Genomic DNA, 13,816 nt, shown 5'->3' on the forward strand with positions numbered 1-13,816 from the left:
AATATCTGAAAGGCAAATAAATTCACAGTGTCCTTAAAAGTGTCAGATTAAAGTTAATACCTATTAGTGTCACAGCACCATCTAGTGGCAGTGTGTAAAATCATAATGGCGAAAAACAATTTTATCACAGCACCATCTAGTGGCAGTGTGTAGAATCGCAAAAATAAATGCCACAATTTTACCACAGCACCATCTAGTGGCAGTATGTAGGATCACATTAATGACAAACTACAATTCTTAACACAGCACCATTTAGTGGCAGTGTGTAGGATCACTTTAATCACAAATATCCCAATTTTATCACAACACCATCTAGTGGCAGTGTGTGGGATCATATTAATAATAATAAATACAATTTTACCACAGCACCATCTAGTGGCAGCGTACAGGATCACATTAATAACAAATACCACAATTTTATTACAGCCCTGTCTAGTAGCAGCATCTAGCGTGCATGTGATAATAAATACCACAATTTTATCACAGCACCATCTAGTGGCAGTGTATAGGATCACATTAATAATAAATACCATATTTTTATCACAGCACCATCTAGTGGCAGTGTATAGGATCACATTAATAATAATTACCATATTTTTATTACAGCACCATCTAGTGGCAGTGTATAGGATCACATTAATAATAAATACCACAATTTTATCACAGCACCATCTAGTGGCAGTGTATAGGATCACATTAATAATAATTACCATATTTTTATCACAGCACCATCTAGTGGCAGTGTATAGGATCACATTAATAATAAATACCATATTTTTATCACAGCACCATCTAGTGGCAACATTTAGCGTCTACTTGATAACAGATACCACATTTTTATCACAGCACCACCTAGTGGCAGTATACAGGATCACATTAATAACAAATACTACAATTTTATCACAGCACCATCTAGTGGCAGTGTGTAAGATCACATTGATAATAAATAACACATTTTTTATCACAGCACCATCTAGTGGTAAAGCATTTGATTGCAGAATTTTCAAGTCAACAGGTAGAATTCAATGTTAAGTACTTACACCCATGGTGCGAGATCACCCGTTTACCCACTACCATATCTTAACTACACAGACATACATTACACAATGTACTTGGCTGATGCCTTGAATCACTTTTGTAGACTTTTTGAAGCTCGCCCAGTGGAGGTAACAAAAATGAAGAAAAATGTAGATTTTGTACCCAAAACAAGCTGCGGTATGCCTGGAAACCAGAAAGAAACATCAGTCTTTTCTGTTCCCCACGTCTACATTGTTACAACATACATGTGGTTTTCATTATAGAGAAAAATCATATTGTTCATGTGGAGGAAACTAGATATTCCCTGAGAAATAATATATTCTGGTGACTAACAGATGACATTTACATGCCCTGGCCATGCTGCTGCCCATCACCCTGCAGTACATCACACACGGGAACAGGCCTATTGAATATGTTATACTTGGATTGTGATCATTATATTTACTTTTCACCCCCAGAAGAGATATATGATAAAACAAATTACAACATTGACCACATTTTGCTTTTTTTTTGTAAACTAATCAATTTTTTTCAAACAGTCGGAGCTTAGTTTAACTGATAAAATGGTCCAAATCCCATGAATAGTCATATATACCTGCAGCCACCACTAGAGGGAGCCTGGAACTACATACTGTGTTATTATTGAGTTCAGTGTACGCTGTGATCTCCCTCTAGTGGCGGCTGCAGGGAGTCAAAATGTTATTTTTAAAGCCATGTGAATGCAGGGAATTTGGTGCTTTGTATCAGAAAAGCTCCAGACACAACATAGATCGATACATAAGTTAATCAGCTAAGAATTTGGATCTAGAAACAACATGGTGATTAATTTTTAAACCTTCAAATTATTAGCTTACATTCTTGCCTATCCCAGTACAGACCACTGATTTATTAGATAAGTAAAAGATTGCAAGCTGTAACAACTGCAATATATTAAAGCAGAGCTGCAATGTAAATCAAAAGGGAGGGACTGACCTGATAAATGCATTTGATAAAATACAAGGTGGATTCAGACTACCAAAGTCATCAACAAACAGGGCAGCTAAACTGGAGTCATTCATCCTACTGATGCTCTAATGGGAGAAGCCAAAGCTTAAAAAACAAAACAAAAAAAAAACGTAACTTATATTTCACTTTTGGCTTTATTAAAGAGGGTTTTTTTTAAGACTTTAATCTTTATGATTAAAGGATAGATTGGTGGATGTCTCGTTACCAGATCCTGCACCGATCAACTGATTAAAGAGCACAACGCACCGGAAGGTAGCACAGCGCTTTATGTTGCATAGTGGCCATGACTGGAACTGCAACCTCTATCCCATACAAGTGAATAGGAATGAGCTTCTGATGTGTCGCTGCCCCTATTGGCGAAAGGGTGGAAATTCCTGAAGTCGGATTCCAACTGATCGGATAATGATGGCCTATACTAAGGTCATCAATATTAATATCCAGGGAAAAACCCGTTGGGATTAAATATGAAACAAAATAGCAAACTTAATTGAATGAATACTAATGATCATCTAGATGGAATAATAGAGATCTGCACAATCATAGTCTAATTTAGTTAGTAGGAAATTCAGGAAGGCACATTTCCATGGAGCTGGCACTGACCCAGCATCACTTCATCCTGTGGCCGGTGCACACTGCTGTTTAGATTAGTGGCACGTGGAGCACACATAGCACATTTACTGTTTTTTTGTACTGTGCCGTCACTGGATCCAGCGCTGGATGCATAAACCACACCGGACGTCAGGCATGAAACCTAGTGCGAGTACAAATGGACTTATTCGCTGCGGGATACAATGACTGTCCATGGATTGAATTGGAGGTCAGTCCTTAAAGGGAATCTGTCAGCAGGTTTTTGCTGTGTAGTCTGAAGACAGCAGGAGATAGAGGCTGAAACACAGAGTTCAGGGATGTGTCACTTGTCAAAGTGTGTTCTGTTGTTTTCTAACTGTGAAGGATTTATCACTAAGAGGTTAACATTGCTGGACTAGGCCGGCAACACCCCCTCCTGTGATAGGCACCTCACTGTCTATGGACATTGTACATACAAAGCCTGGTGTGGGCGGGGTTAGCTTTCTCAGCTCTGCTGCATTCTAATCTAAAAGCTCTGATTGTGTCAGAACGGCAGCACCCAGTAATCTAAGTGATACATCATTGGAATCAGGGTCTCTGCCCCAACACCATGCTGGTCTCAGATGAGGTAGCAAAAACCTGCTGACAGATTCCTTTTTATGTAAAACTCATCATCCAGAAAATCCTGGAAGGCAATTTGCCTCCTTACACGGCAATATAAGAGGGAGAGAATCATCACTGCATAAATAGGTAAACTTGCCTGGTAAGGCGATGTTCACACGTATTCTTTGAAAAGTGCAAAAAGAACAGCTTTTTTTTTTTTTTTTTTTTTTTTTTAAACTAGAAACCACTTTAGAAAAAGCTCTTGTTTGAGGGAGTTTTTGTTTTCCTGGAGAGGTTTTGAAGAGTTTTTTTTTTTTTTTTTTTTTTTATTTTCTCTTGAAAAAAAATTTTTTTTTGCAGCCTTCTTATTGGACAGTGCTTAAGTGTTTTACCCATTAGGCAGTCTTCAAAACTTCTTCAGAATTAATTGATAAAAAAAAAAAGTTCAAAGAACAATTCTTAACTCTTCAGCAAAAACATAGCACATCCCTTGTTTAACAGCGTAACGTGCTGCCGATAATTTTTTTTGTAGCATAAACGATCAGACCCACCCAATGAACGAGTGGTTAGCTCGTTTGTTGGGTGATAGCCAGCATGTTTATTATTGATCGGTCTGTCACCATCATAGTTGATCGACTATACCTATAGTATATGATACAAAAACACACACACACACAAAACACACATTATACTGTGCAGAAGTTTTAGGCAGGTGTAGAAAAAAAATACAGGAAAGTTAGAGTGCTTCCAAAGAAATAGAACAATTAAAAGTTTATTTTTGGCCCTGAACAAACTGCAAAATGAATAAAGAATCAATTTCTTCTGGGTAGTTCTACTCGGACGGACTTTTTGAAAGAACTCGGCAGGAAGGCTGTTCTGTGGATGTCACTTGAAAAATCCTGCTGTCTCTTCATGTGATCCCAGAGAGACACCATAATGTTCATATTAGGGCTCAGTGGAGGAAATGATGATCCGTCCCCCACTGAGCTTTGATCTCAACATCATCCGGTCTGTCTGGGATTACATGGAGAGACAGTCTGTCTGGGATTACATGGAGAGACAGAAGGATTTTCACAAGTGATATCTACAGAAGATCTGTGGTTAGTTGTCCAAGATGTTTGGAACAATCTTCTTGCTGAGTTCCTTCACAAACTGTGTGCAAGTGACAAGTAACTAGAAGAAGTGATGAAGGCTACGGGCTGTCACCCCAAATATTGATGTGATTTAGATTTCACCTTTGTCCAATACTTTATTTTTATAAATTAACAAGCAAACTATTAACAATTCTATTGTCAAAAGCATTCTTACTCTACAGCATATTTTCCCACACCCCTGCCTAAAATTTTGAACATTAATGTATACAGTATATATACACACATAACAACCCATAAGGCAGTTAGTGGCCTCTTATGTCTTGGGCCGGCATTCTTCTCTCTTCCACGCGGTGCTGGCTTGGCAGCTGGCCGCAGCCCTTGGAATAGTTCTGTTCCCAGATCTGCCGCTCTTTGGCCATCTCCCTGCCTGCGCCCGGCTGCCGGGGTTGAGAGCAGCACATGTGGAATGAATAAGGAGTCACTAGAGCGTGAGGGGGGAACCTGACAACACATTAGGGGCCTACCTCCAGTCACGCTTCTGCGACTCCCACAAACCAAGGCTAAGAATAAAAGAGAAAAACAAGACAAGAAGAGCATCCCGGGAACATGCGGAGGACAAGCGGAGGTTGGTTATTAGGAATATTTGGCTTAATATCGAAGGTGGAGAATAATAAAAAATAAATGACTAATACAGAAAATATCAAGGCACGTGCTACCTCTAACATCGCGGCCAATTCAGCCAAGAACATCTCTAATGTGCTCTACGTTTATCTGAGGATGGAAAGGAGTTTGTGTTATCTGTGGTTTTACATAGGACTGCAGATGATCTCACAAAGAAAAAAAAATCATTTTGAAAAAAATTAAAAAATTCACGAGGCCGGTTAGGGAATTGGGGTCAATTGTTTTGATGTGGATTTTGAAGTGGAGCCGCTCCAAAACCTGCATCATCCACCTTAAATGGTAGTTCCACTACTTTTATACTGACAATCTATTCCGTGGATAGGTCATCAACAGGAGATCGAGACCCGGCGGCACCCCCACAGATCAGCCATTCTCAGTGCCGAAGCTCTGTCAACTGTGTAGTGGTCACGACTGGGTGCTCCTAGGATTGGATGGGCAGGACCCAACTACAGCCACTACACTATATGGGAGTAGTGGAAACAACATTACTGGAACGTCGCCGCTGCAGGAAGTGAATAAAGATTGTGTTTATTATAATTGGGGTAATCAAATGATCAAGCAGAACCCCTTTAATGCCTGTAAACCAGGGATGTCAAACAAACACACAGAGGGCCAAAATAAAAAACTTGGCCAAAGTTGTGGGCCAACCAGTATACAGTATAATAGGCCCCACATACTCCGCCAAATTGTATAATGGGCCCAACATAGTCCTCCATACAAAATAATGGGCACCACATAGTCCTCCATACAGAATAATGGGCCCCACATAGTCCTCCATACAGTATAATGAGCCCCATATAGTCCTCCATACAGTATAATGGGCCCCAAATAGTCCTCCATACAGTATAATGGGCCCCACAAAGTCCTCCATACAGAATAATGGGCCCCACATAGTCCTCCATACAGAATAATGGGCCCCGCATAGTCCTCCATACATTATAATGGGCCTCGCATAGTCCTCCATACATTATAATGGGCCTCGCAGAGTCCTCCATACAGTATAATGGGCCTCGCAGAGTCCTCCATGCAGTATAATGGGCCCCGCATAGTCCTCCATACAGTATAATGGGCCCCACATAGTCCTCCATACAGAGTATAGTGGGCCCCACATAGTCCTCCATACAGAGTATAATGGGCCCCACATAGTCCTCCATACAGAGTATAATGGGCCCCACATAGTCCTCCATACAGAGTATAATGGGCCCCACATAGTCCTCCATACAGAGTATAAAGGGCCCCACATAGTCCTCCATACAGAGTATAAAGGGCCCCACATAGTCCTCCATACAGAGTATAATGGGCCCCACATAGTCCTCCATACAGAGTATAATGGGCCCCACATAGTCCTCCATACAGAGTATAATGGGCCCCACATAGCCCTCCATACAGAGTATAATGGGCCCCACATAGTCCTCCATACAGAGTATAATGGGCCCCACATAGTCCTCCATACAGAGTATAATGGGCCCCACATAGTCCTCCATACAGAGTATAATAGGCCCCACATAGTCCTCCATACAGTATAATGGGCCCCACATAGTCCTCCATACAGTATAATGGGCCCCACATAGTCCTCCATACAGCATAATGGTCCACATAGTCCTCCATACAGTATAATGGGCCCCACATAGTCCTCCATACAGTATAATGGGCCCCACATAGTCCTCCATACAGTATAATGGGCCCCACATAGTCCTCCATTCAATATAATGGGCCCCACATAGTCCTGCATACAGTATAATGGGCCCCACAGAGTCCTCCATACAGTATAATGGGCCCCACATACAGTACAGACCAAAAGTTTGGACACACCTCATTTAAAGATTTTTCTGTATTTTCAGGACTATGAAAATTGTACATTCACACTGAAGGCATCAAAACTATGAATTAACACATGTGGAATTATATAGTTAACAAAAAAGTGTGAAACAACTGAAAATATGTCTTATATTCTAGGTTCTTCAAAGTAGCCACCTTTTGCTTTGATGACTGCTTTGCACACTCTTGGCATTCTCTTGATGAGCTTCAAGAGGTAGTCACCGGAAATGGTTTTCACTTCACAGGTGTGCCCTGTCAGGTTTAATAAGTGGGATTCCTTGCCTTATAAATGGGATTGGGACCATCAGTTGTGTTGTGCAGAAGTCTGGTGGATACACAGCTGATAGTCCTACTGAATAGACTGTTAGAATTTGTATTATGGCAAGAAAAAAGCAGCTAAGTAAAGAAAAACGAGTGGCCATCATTACTTTAAGAAATGAAGGTCAGTCAGTGCGAAAAATTGAAAAAACTTTGAAAGTGTCCCCAAGTGCAGTTGCAAAAACCATCAAGCGCTACAAAGAAACTGGCTCACATGAGGACCGCCCCAGGAAAGGAAGACCAAGAGTCACCTCTGCTTCTGAGGATAAGTTCATCCGAGTCACCAGCCTCAGAAATGGCAGGTTAACAGCAGCTCAGATTAGAGACCAGGTCAATGCCACACAGAGTTCTAGCAGCAGACACATCTCTTCAACAACTGTTAAGAGGAAACTTTGTGCAGCAGGCCTTCATGGTAAAATAGCTGCTAGGAAACCACTGCTAAGGACAGGCAACAAGAAGAAGAGACTTGTTTGGGCTAAAGAACACAAGGAATGGACACTAGACCAGTGGAGATCTGCTTTGGTCTGATGAGTCCAAATTTGAGATCTTTGGTTCCAACCACCGTGTCTTTGTGCGAAGCAGAAAAGGTGAACGGATGGACTCTACATCCCTGGTTCCCACCGTGAAGCATGAAGGAGGAGGTGTGATGGTGTGGGGGTGCTTTGCTGGTGACACTGTTGGGGATTTATTCAAAATTGAAGGCATACTGAACCAGCATGGCTACCACAGCATCTTGCAGCGGCATGCTATTCCATCCGGTTTGCGTTTAGTTGGACCATCATTTATTTTTCAACAGGACAATGATCCCAAACACACCTCCAGGCTGTGTAAGGGCTATTTGGCCAAGAGGGAGAGTGATGGGGTGCTACGCCATAATAATGGACCCTACATACAGCACAGACCAAAAGTTTGGACACACCTTCTCATTTAAAGATTTTTCTGTATTTTCATGACTACGAAAATTGTACATTCACACTGAAGGCATCAAAACTATGAATTAACACATGTGGAATTATATACTTAACAAAAATTGTGAAACAACTGAAAATATGTCTTATATTCTAGGTTCTTCAAAGTAGCCACCTTTTGCTTTGATGACTGCTTTGCACACTCTTGGGCCCTACATAGTCCTCCATACAGTATAATGGGCCCCACATAGTCCTCCATACAGTATAATGGGCCCTACATAGTCCTCCATACAGAATAATGGGCCGCACATAGTTCTTCATACAGAATAATGGGCCCCACATAGTCCTTCATACAGTATTATGGCCCCACATAGTCCTCCATACAGTATAATGGGCCCTACATAGTCCTCCATACAGAATAATGGGCCGCACATAGTTCTTCATACAGAATAATGGGCCCTACATAGTCCTCCATACAGTATAATGGTCCCACATAGTCCTCCATACAAAATAATGGGCCCCACATAGTCCTCCATACAAAATAATGGGCCCCACATAGTCCTCCATACAAAATAATGGGCCCCACATAGTCCTCCATACAAAATAATGGGCCCCACATAGTCCTCCATACAAAATAATGGGCCCCACATAGTCCTCCATACAAAATAATGGGCCCCACATAGTCCTCCATACAGAATAATGGTCCCCACATAGTCCTCCATACAGAATAATGGTCCCCACATAGTCCTCCATACAGAATAATGGGCCCCACATAGTCCTCCATACAGAATAATGGGCCCCACATAGTCCTCAATACAGAATAATGGGCCCCACATAGTCCTCAATACAGAATAATGGTCCCCACATAGTCCTCAATACAGAATAATGGGCCCCACATAGTCCTTCATACAGTATTATGGCCACACATAGGGGTGCTGGTTCTGGTGTTAGGGGCCAAATATAACCAACCTGCGGGTCAGATTGCAGCCGGAGTTTGACATGTGTGCTGTAAACAACTGAAGCATCAGACTACTGAATGCCAAACTATTAGGATAAGTATATACTGAGTTTTGATTTTTTTTACATGAATTTATGCATTTTTCTGAAAATCAATAAAGAATTTTTTTTTTCCTTTTTTATTCTCAGTGTTTCTGTTTCATTTGATTCAATAGTCAAATTTGAAGTGTTTTTTTTTTCTCCCCAAGCAGAAGAGTTTCAAAAATTGACACATGGGGCGGAAAGAAAAACAAGTACTATGTGGACTATAGACAGACGTGTTTTACCAATGAATCTCATCCTAGAGTACAGGAAGCCGTTTTTCCTGTGGATTTTGGAGCAGAATCTGCTCCAAAATCCCCATAAAAAATTCTGTAAACCTCGCCTTGAAAAATTGAGTTTTCTTTAATTGAGTATTGCAGTGATAGTTCACTTTAATTGCAATTTTCAGATACGTAAAGATCATCCAAAGTGTTTTAGGACACTGGACACGGCCCTAACACAGCTAATCGTATAGTCTGGCATCATGTAGGTCAATCAGATGATGCAGTGCTAGCATTTTACTCCATAACCCTTTAGTTTAGGGCCCTTTAAATATGCACTCTCGGAGCTCCGCAATAACCTCAGACTTGATAATGGACTTGGATTGCACTCTCCATCTCCGCTCGCTCGGACTTAAATATTTATGACGAGCAAGAAACAACCCCCCGTGCTGCACACAGCAGGCGCCGGCGAGCACAGACGGTCATAGCCTCGTTTTCTGGAGTGATGCCTCACTTGCTCCGTAGTCCTAGAAAGAACGTTGCATGGTTTGGCTCGGAGATCTGAGTGCTCAATCTCTACACATCTGACTAAGCCAAAAATGTCCACATACGAGCCCGGGCTTCACTGCAGTTTATAAAATATTAATGCCGAACAGCAGCGTGACCGTGTGGCCGATCCCAAGGGCAAAGGGAGGCCCATCCCAAGGGCAAAGGGAGGCCCCTCAAAAATGATCGCTCAGCAAAAAGGTTCCATAAAATTAATTCTCTCCATGTTCTTTCATTCACATTGACCTATCTGCATATGTGGTAGAATATGCAGTGAACCAAATGGACTTGTCATCATAAAATAAATATATATATATATATATATATATATATATATATATATATATATATATATATATATTGGTAACATATAGATTGGTTCCAGGACGGACATTGCCAGGAGGAGATACTGACCGATTACATACTCCTCCGCTCATATATGAAGCACATTTCTATTACTCCAGTCTATATAATCCACTGGTCGGGGGCATGAGACCTGAGCAGGCTCATTCTAGGTTCTAATGGATTATTTCAAGCAGAGGCAAGACAAGTTCTTTTAGTGTCAAAAAGCAAAATGTCAGCCTTATCTTACACCCTTCCCCTTTATTACCATCCTAGGCAGTTACCTTCTCTGCCTATGCCTAAAGGGGTTACCCGCAGCTGATCTGTCCTGTGTTTGGTTAGTGAATGGTAGAGGGATAGGGCTGAGACAAAAGGACAAGATAGTAATTTTGTCCTACAGTAGACAGGGAAAAGGGGGAGACTCCTGCTGCAGCAAGTTGTCATACAGCCAGACATAAGACAGTGGGATGAACAGTGACATTTTTGCAATTTTTGTTTCAGTTTTAGTGTATTTTTCATGACCAGTTTTCTTTAATGGGTCTGTCCCACGTTTGGTTGGTGAATGGTAGAGGGATAGGGCTGAGACAAAAGGACAAGATAGTAATTTTGTCCTACAGTAGACAGGGCAAAGGGGGAGGCTCCTGCTGTAGCAAGTAGTCATACAGCCAGAACACAGGACAGTGAGATGAAAGGAGAAATGTCTGCAGTTTTAGTTTTAGTGAATTTTTCATGATCATGTTCTTTAATGGGTCTTCGAATTGGCCACAAATGACATCTCAAACAAGTTTTCCAGGAACTAAAAAAATGATGGTCTGTCATAACATATTAGAGATCCAACCTTCAAAACCTTTACCATTCAGCAGTATTAGGGGGCAAAGCAAGAGCAATAGGGTCCCTTCACTTTTGAGCCAAGAATAGTGGGGCTTCCACGCTGTCACCAAACATTGAGGGGCCAATCCTAAGAATAGGTCTAACTCTTGGAAATCCCCTTTAAAGCAACCGTACAACATTTAGGAGAACTTCAGATAAAGTTGTGCCCAGTGCTGTAATCCCTCTTTGCTTCAGTGCAGTGGTCTCCACCAGGATCGGGGGTGACGACATCCTATTCTGTAAAAACCCGACCACTGATGGCATAGATGGACAAGCGGTGGCAAAGGAATGCAAGGGACTTTAACTGTGGCATCACATCTCATCTCATGACTTATCGAATTCCAATTCTGCTTATATCGGCCATCATGGGATGACATAAAAGACGCTCAAAGGCTGAACCGTCACTGTATCGGTAGGAATTTTCTTTGGGGCTTCAGACAAAGCACATTAGGATCAGCAAAGCCATTCTCAGAATGTTCATGGTAAAGGAATGCAGAAAAGCAGATAAAAATATCAATCAAAAGTCTAGTCGAAACATAAAAAAGTGAACCCGGTGGAAAAAAAAAAAAAATCAGCCAATGTCATGTGTATGAGACCCAGACCCTCCTACGAAAGTAAGAGCACTTGTGGAGTGATCAGATGCAGGCCAACGACTTGGACTCATGCCCGTCGCCATCAATGCTGCTGGACGAAGACCACCAAGAAGAACTGAGGCCACGCTCGCTTCCCCATCAGATTCAGAACAGCTGATGATGAATGCTTACAGCTCAGATCCAGAAATTCTTCAGTTTTGCAGGAAGCAAATAATCCTATAATAAACCTGCTCTTCCCATGACCTTCATGGAAGCGGCTGATCATAGTTGAAAGCACAGAGGGGTTAAAGAATTTATGAAGCCTCACAAACGATGGATACGTCTCCTCACATGGTTTCAATGAAAAAAAAAAAACTACCAACGCAGCAGATACTGGCCGCGCACCAGATTACACATAAAAGTACAACGCACATTTTGTTTTTTTTTCTTTTGGATTCAATCTCGGATTGATGTTTGATGCCAGTGATCAAATGCATTGCCAGCATTTCCCGTTGTATTTAAAAAAAAAAAACTTTTGCAAAGTCAATATCTGCATAAATGGAGGTCTTTAGTAGAAGTCTGGCCGTTGTGTTCGTCCGGTTGGGTCTGGATGGCTGTCATCCAGGGATATAGAAAACAAACTATTGGCTTTGTTAAAAAATATGTTCTGAGTAACTTTAAGCCGACCTTGGATGATTCCAATGTACAATGAGCCATCGTCTCCAAAGGGGAAACTACACTACCCAAAATGCAGGCCATGCTGCAGAGCAATGGGCATTAAAAGGGAATCTGTCAGCAGGATTTTACCTCCAAAACTATGTATTTGTAGATGTAGTGTCATGGAACGACAAGGGGATGTCCCCCCCCCCGTGCGCGATCAAGTGCCTAAGCCCTCGCTGGCCCTGGACTTAACCTGGCTAATGAGCAGGCCAGCGAGACACTAGTCTCACCACTACAATAGGACAACATGAGGAAGGTAAGAAAGAATGGGAAGATAACAACACAAAATACACTTAGCTTTCCAACAGGAAACTTCACCACATAGCAATGAACACCACAGCTTCTCCAGAGACTGGCTCCTTCAAAGAGATCAGCATAGAATGAAATATAACCGGCGGTCAGCTGATGGATCATGTGGCTATTTAAAGGGAGACAGAGAGGCACCAACCAACATCAGCTAACTGTCCTCAGAAGGCTGCTAGCTAGAGACTAACATTAACCCTTGCTGGACCAAAAGAAAAAATTACATTTAAATTACAGCATACCCAGAGCTGCCACGAATCCCCAAATTATTCGTGACATGTAACTCTTTCAAAGACAAGTCCAGCAATACCTTTACATGGTCAGTCCGCGCCTCCGTTACTGAGAAAACAGCGTTTGAATTGATATTCAAATGAGGCTGAAGAGCTATGGTAGATCTGAAGCCTCCGGCACTCCAGCTCTGTTCCCCACCAAGCGCCACCTCCTCCTCTGCCTGAAGTCACACATCATATGTAGCGTCGGCGTCCCTGCCTCCTGCTAGGCAGGGACGCTGTTCCCCTCACCTCTCCGCTCTGTGCCCGGCGTCTTCCTCCCGCTCTGCTGGCAGCGCGTGCTGCTTCCGGGCCACGGTGCTTAGGGCGTGCGCGCGCTCCCCCTCTCTTAAAGGGGCCGCGCGCGCCGTCCTAAGGAGTCCCCGGCCAATGGCCGGAGGACTTCACCATATATAAGGCACCTCCTCCAAAATGGAGGTGCCCGAGCAATGTTGTTGCAAAGCCTTCACTCTGCTTCAGCCCTCAGGTTCCGTTTCCAGTTACCTGCCAGATTCCTGCCTGTTACCTGCCAGTCACCTGCCAGATTCCTGCTTGATACCTGCCAGATATCCGTTTACCTGCTTGCAAGCCTGCGGTCCGACGGTCTGCCTTCCGACACCTGTCAGTCTGTCTATGGACCAGCCTGCCCGCTCACCTGGGAGCGCTCGTCTGCTACCTGCCTGCTAGCCTACCTGGAGGCTCCGCCGTCACTTGCCGTGACCACCTGCCTGTCCAGAGACTCTTGTCTGCTCACCTGGGAGCGCTCATCTGCTACCTGCCTGCTAGCCTACCTGGAGGCCCCGCCGTCACTTGCCGTGACCATCTGCCTGTCCAGAGACTCTTGTCTGCTCACCTGGGAGCGCTCATCTGCTACCTGCCTGCTAGCCTACCTGGAGGCTCCGC

The 13,816-nt window shown here is 42.8% G+C and overlaps 1 protein-coding gene across 3 annotated transcripts in view; it reads right to left on the reverse strand.

The window, feature by feature from the left end:
- Window positions 1-13,816, reverse strand: part of PUSL1 (pseudouridine synthase like 1) — an 81,362-nt gene that overhangs the window by 35,174 nt on the left and 32,372 nt on the right. The window lies entirely within an intron of this gene.

The sequence above is a fragment of the Phyllobates terribilis genome, unplaced genomic scaffold (assembly GCF_046119375.1).
Source record: "Phyllobates terribilis strain yellow unplaced genomic scaffold, ASM4611937v1 Scaffold_12__6_contigs__length_324123572, whole genome shotgun sequence".
Classification (NCBI taxonomy): domain Eukaryota; kingdom Metazoa; phylum Chordata; class Amphibia; order Anura; family Dendrobatidae; genus Phyllobates; species Phyllobates terribilis.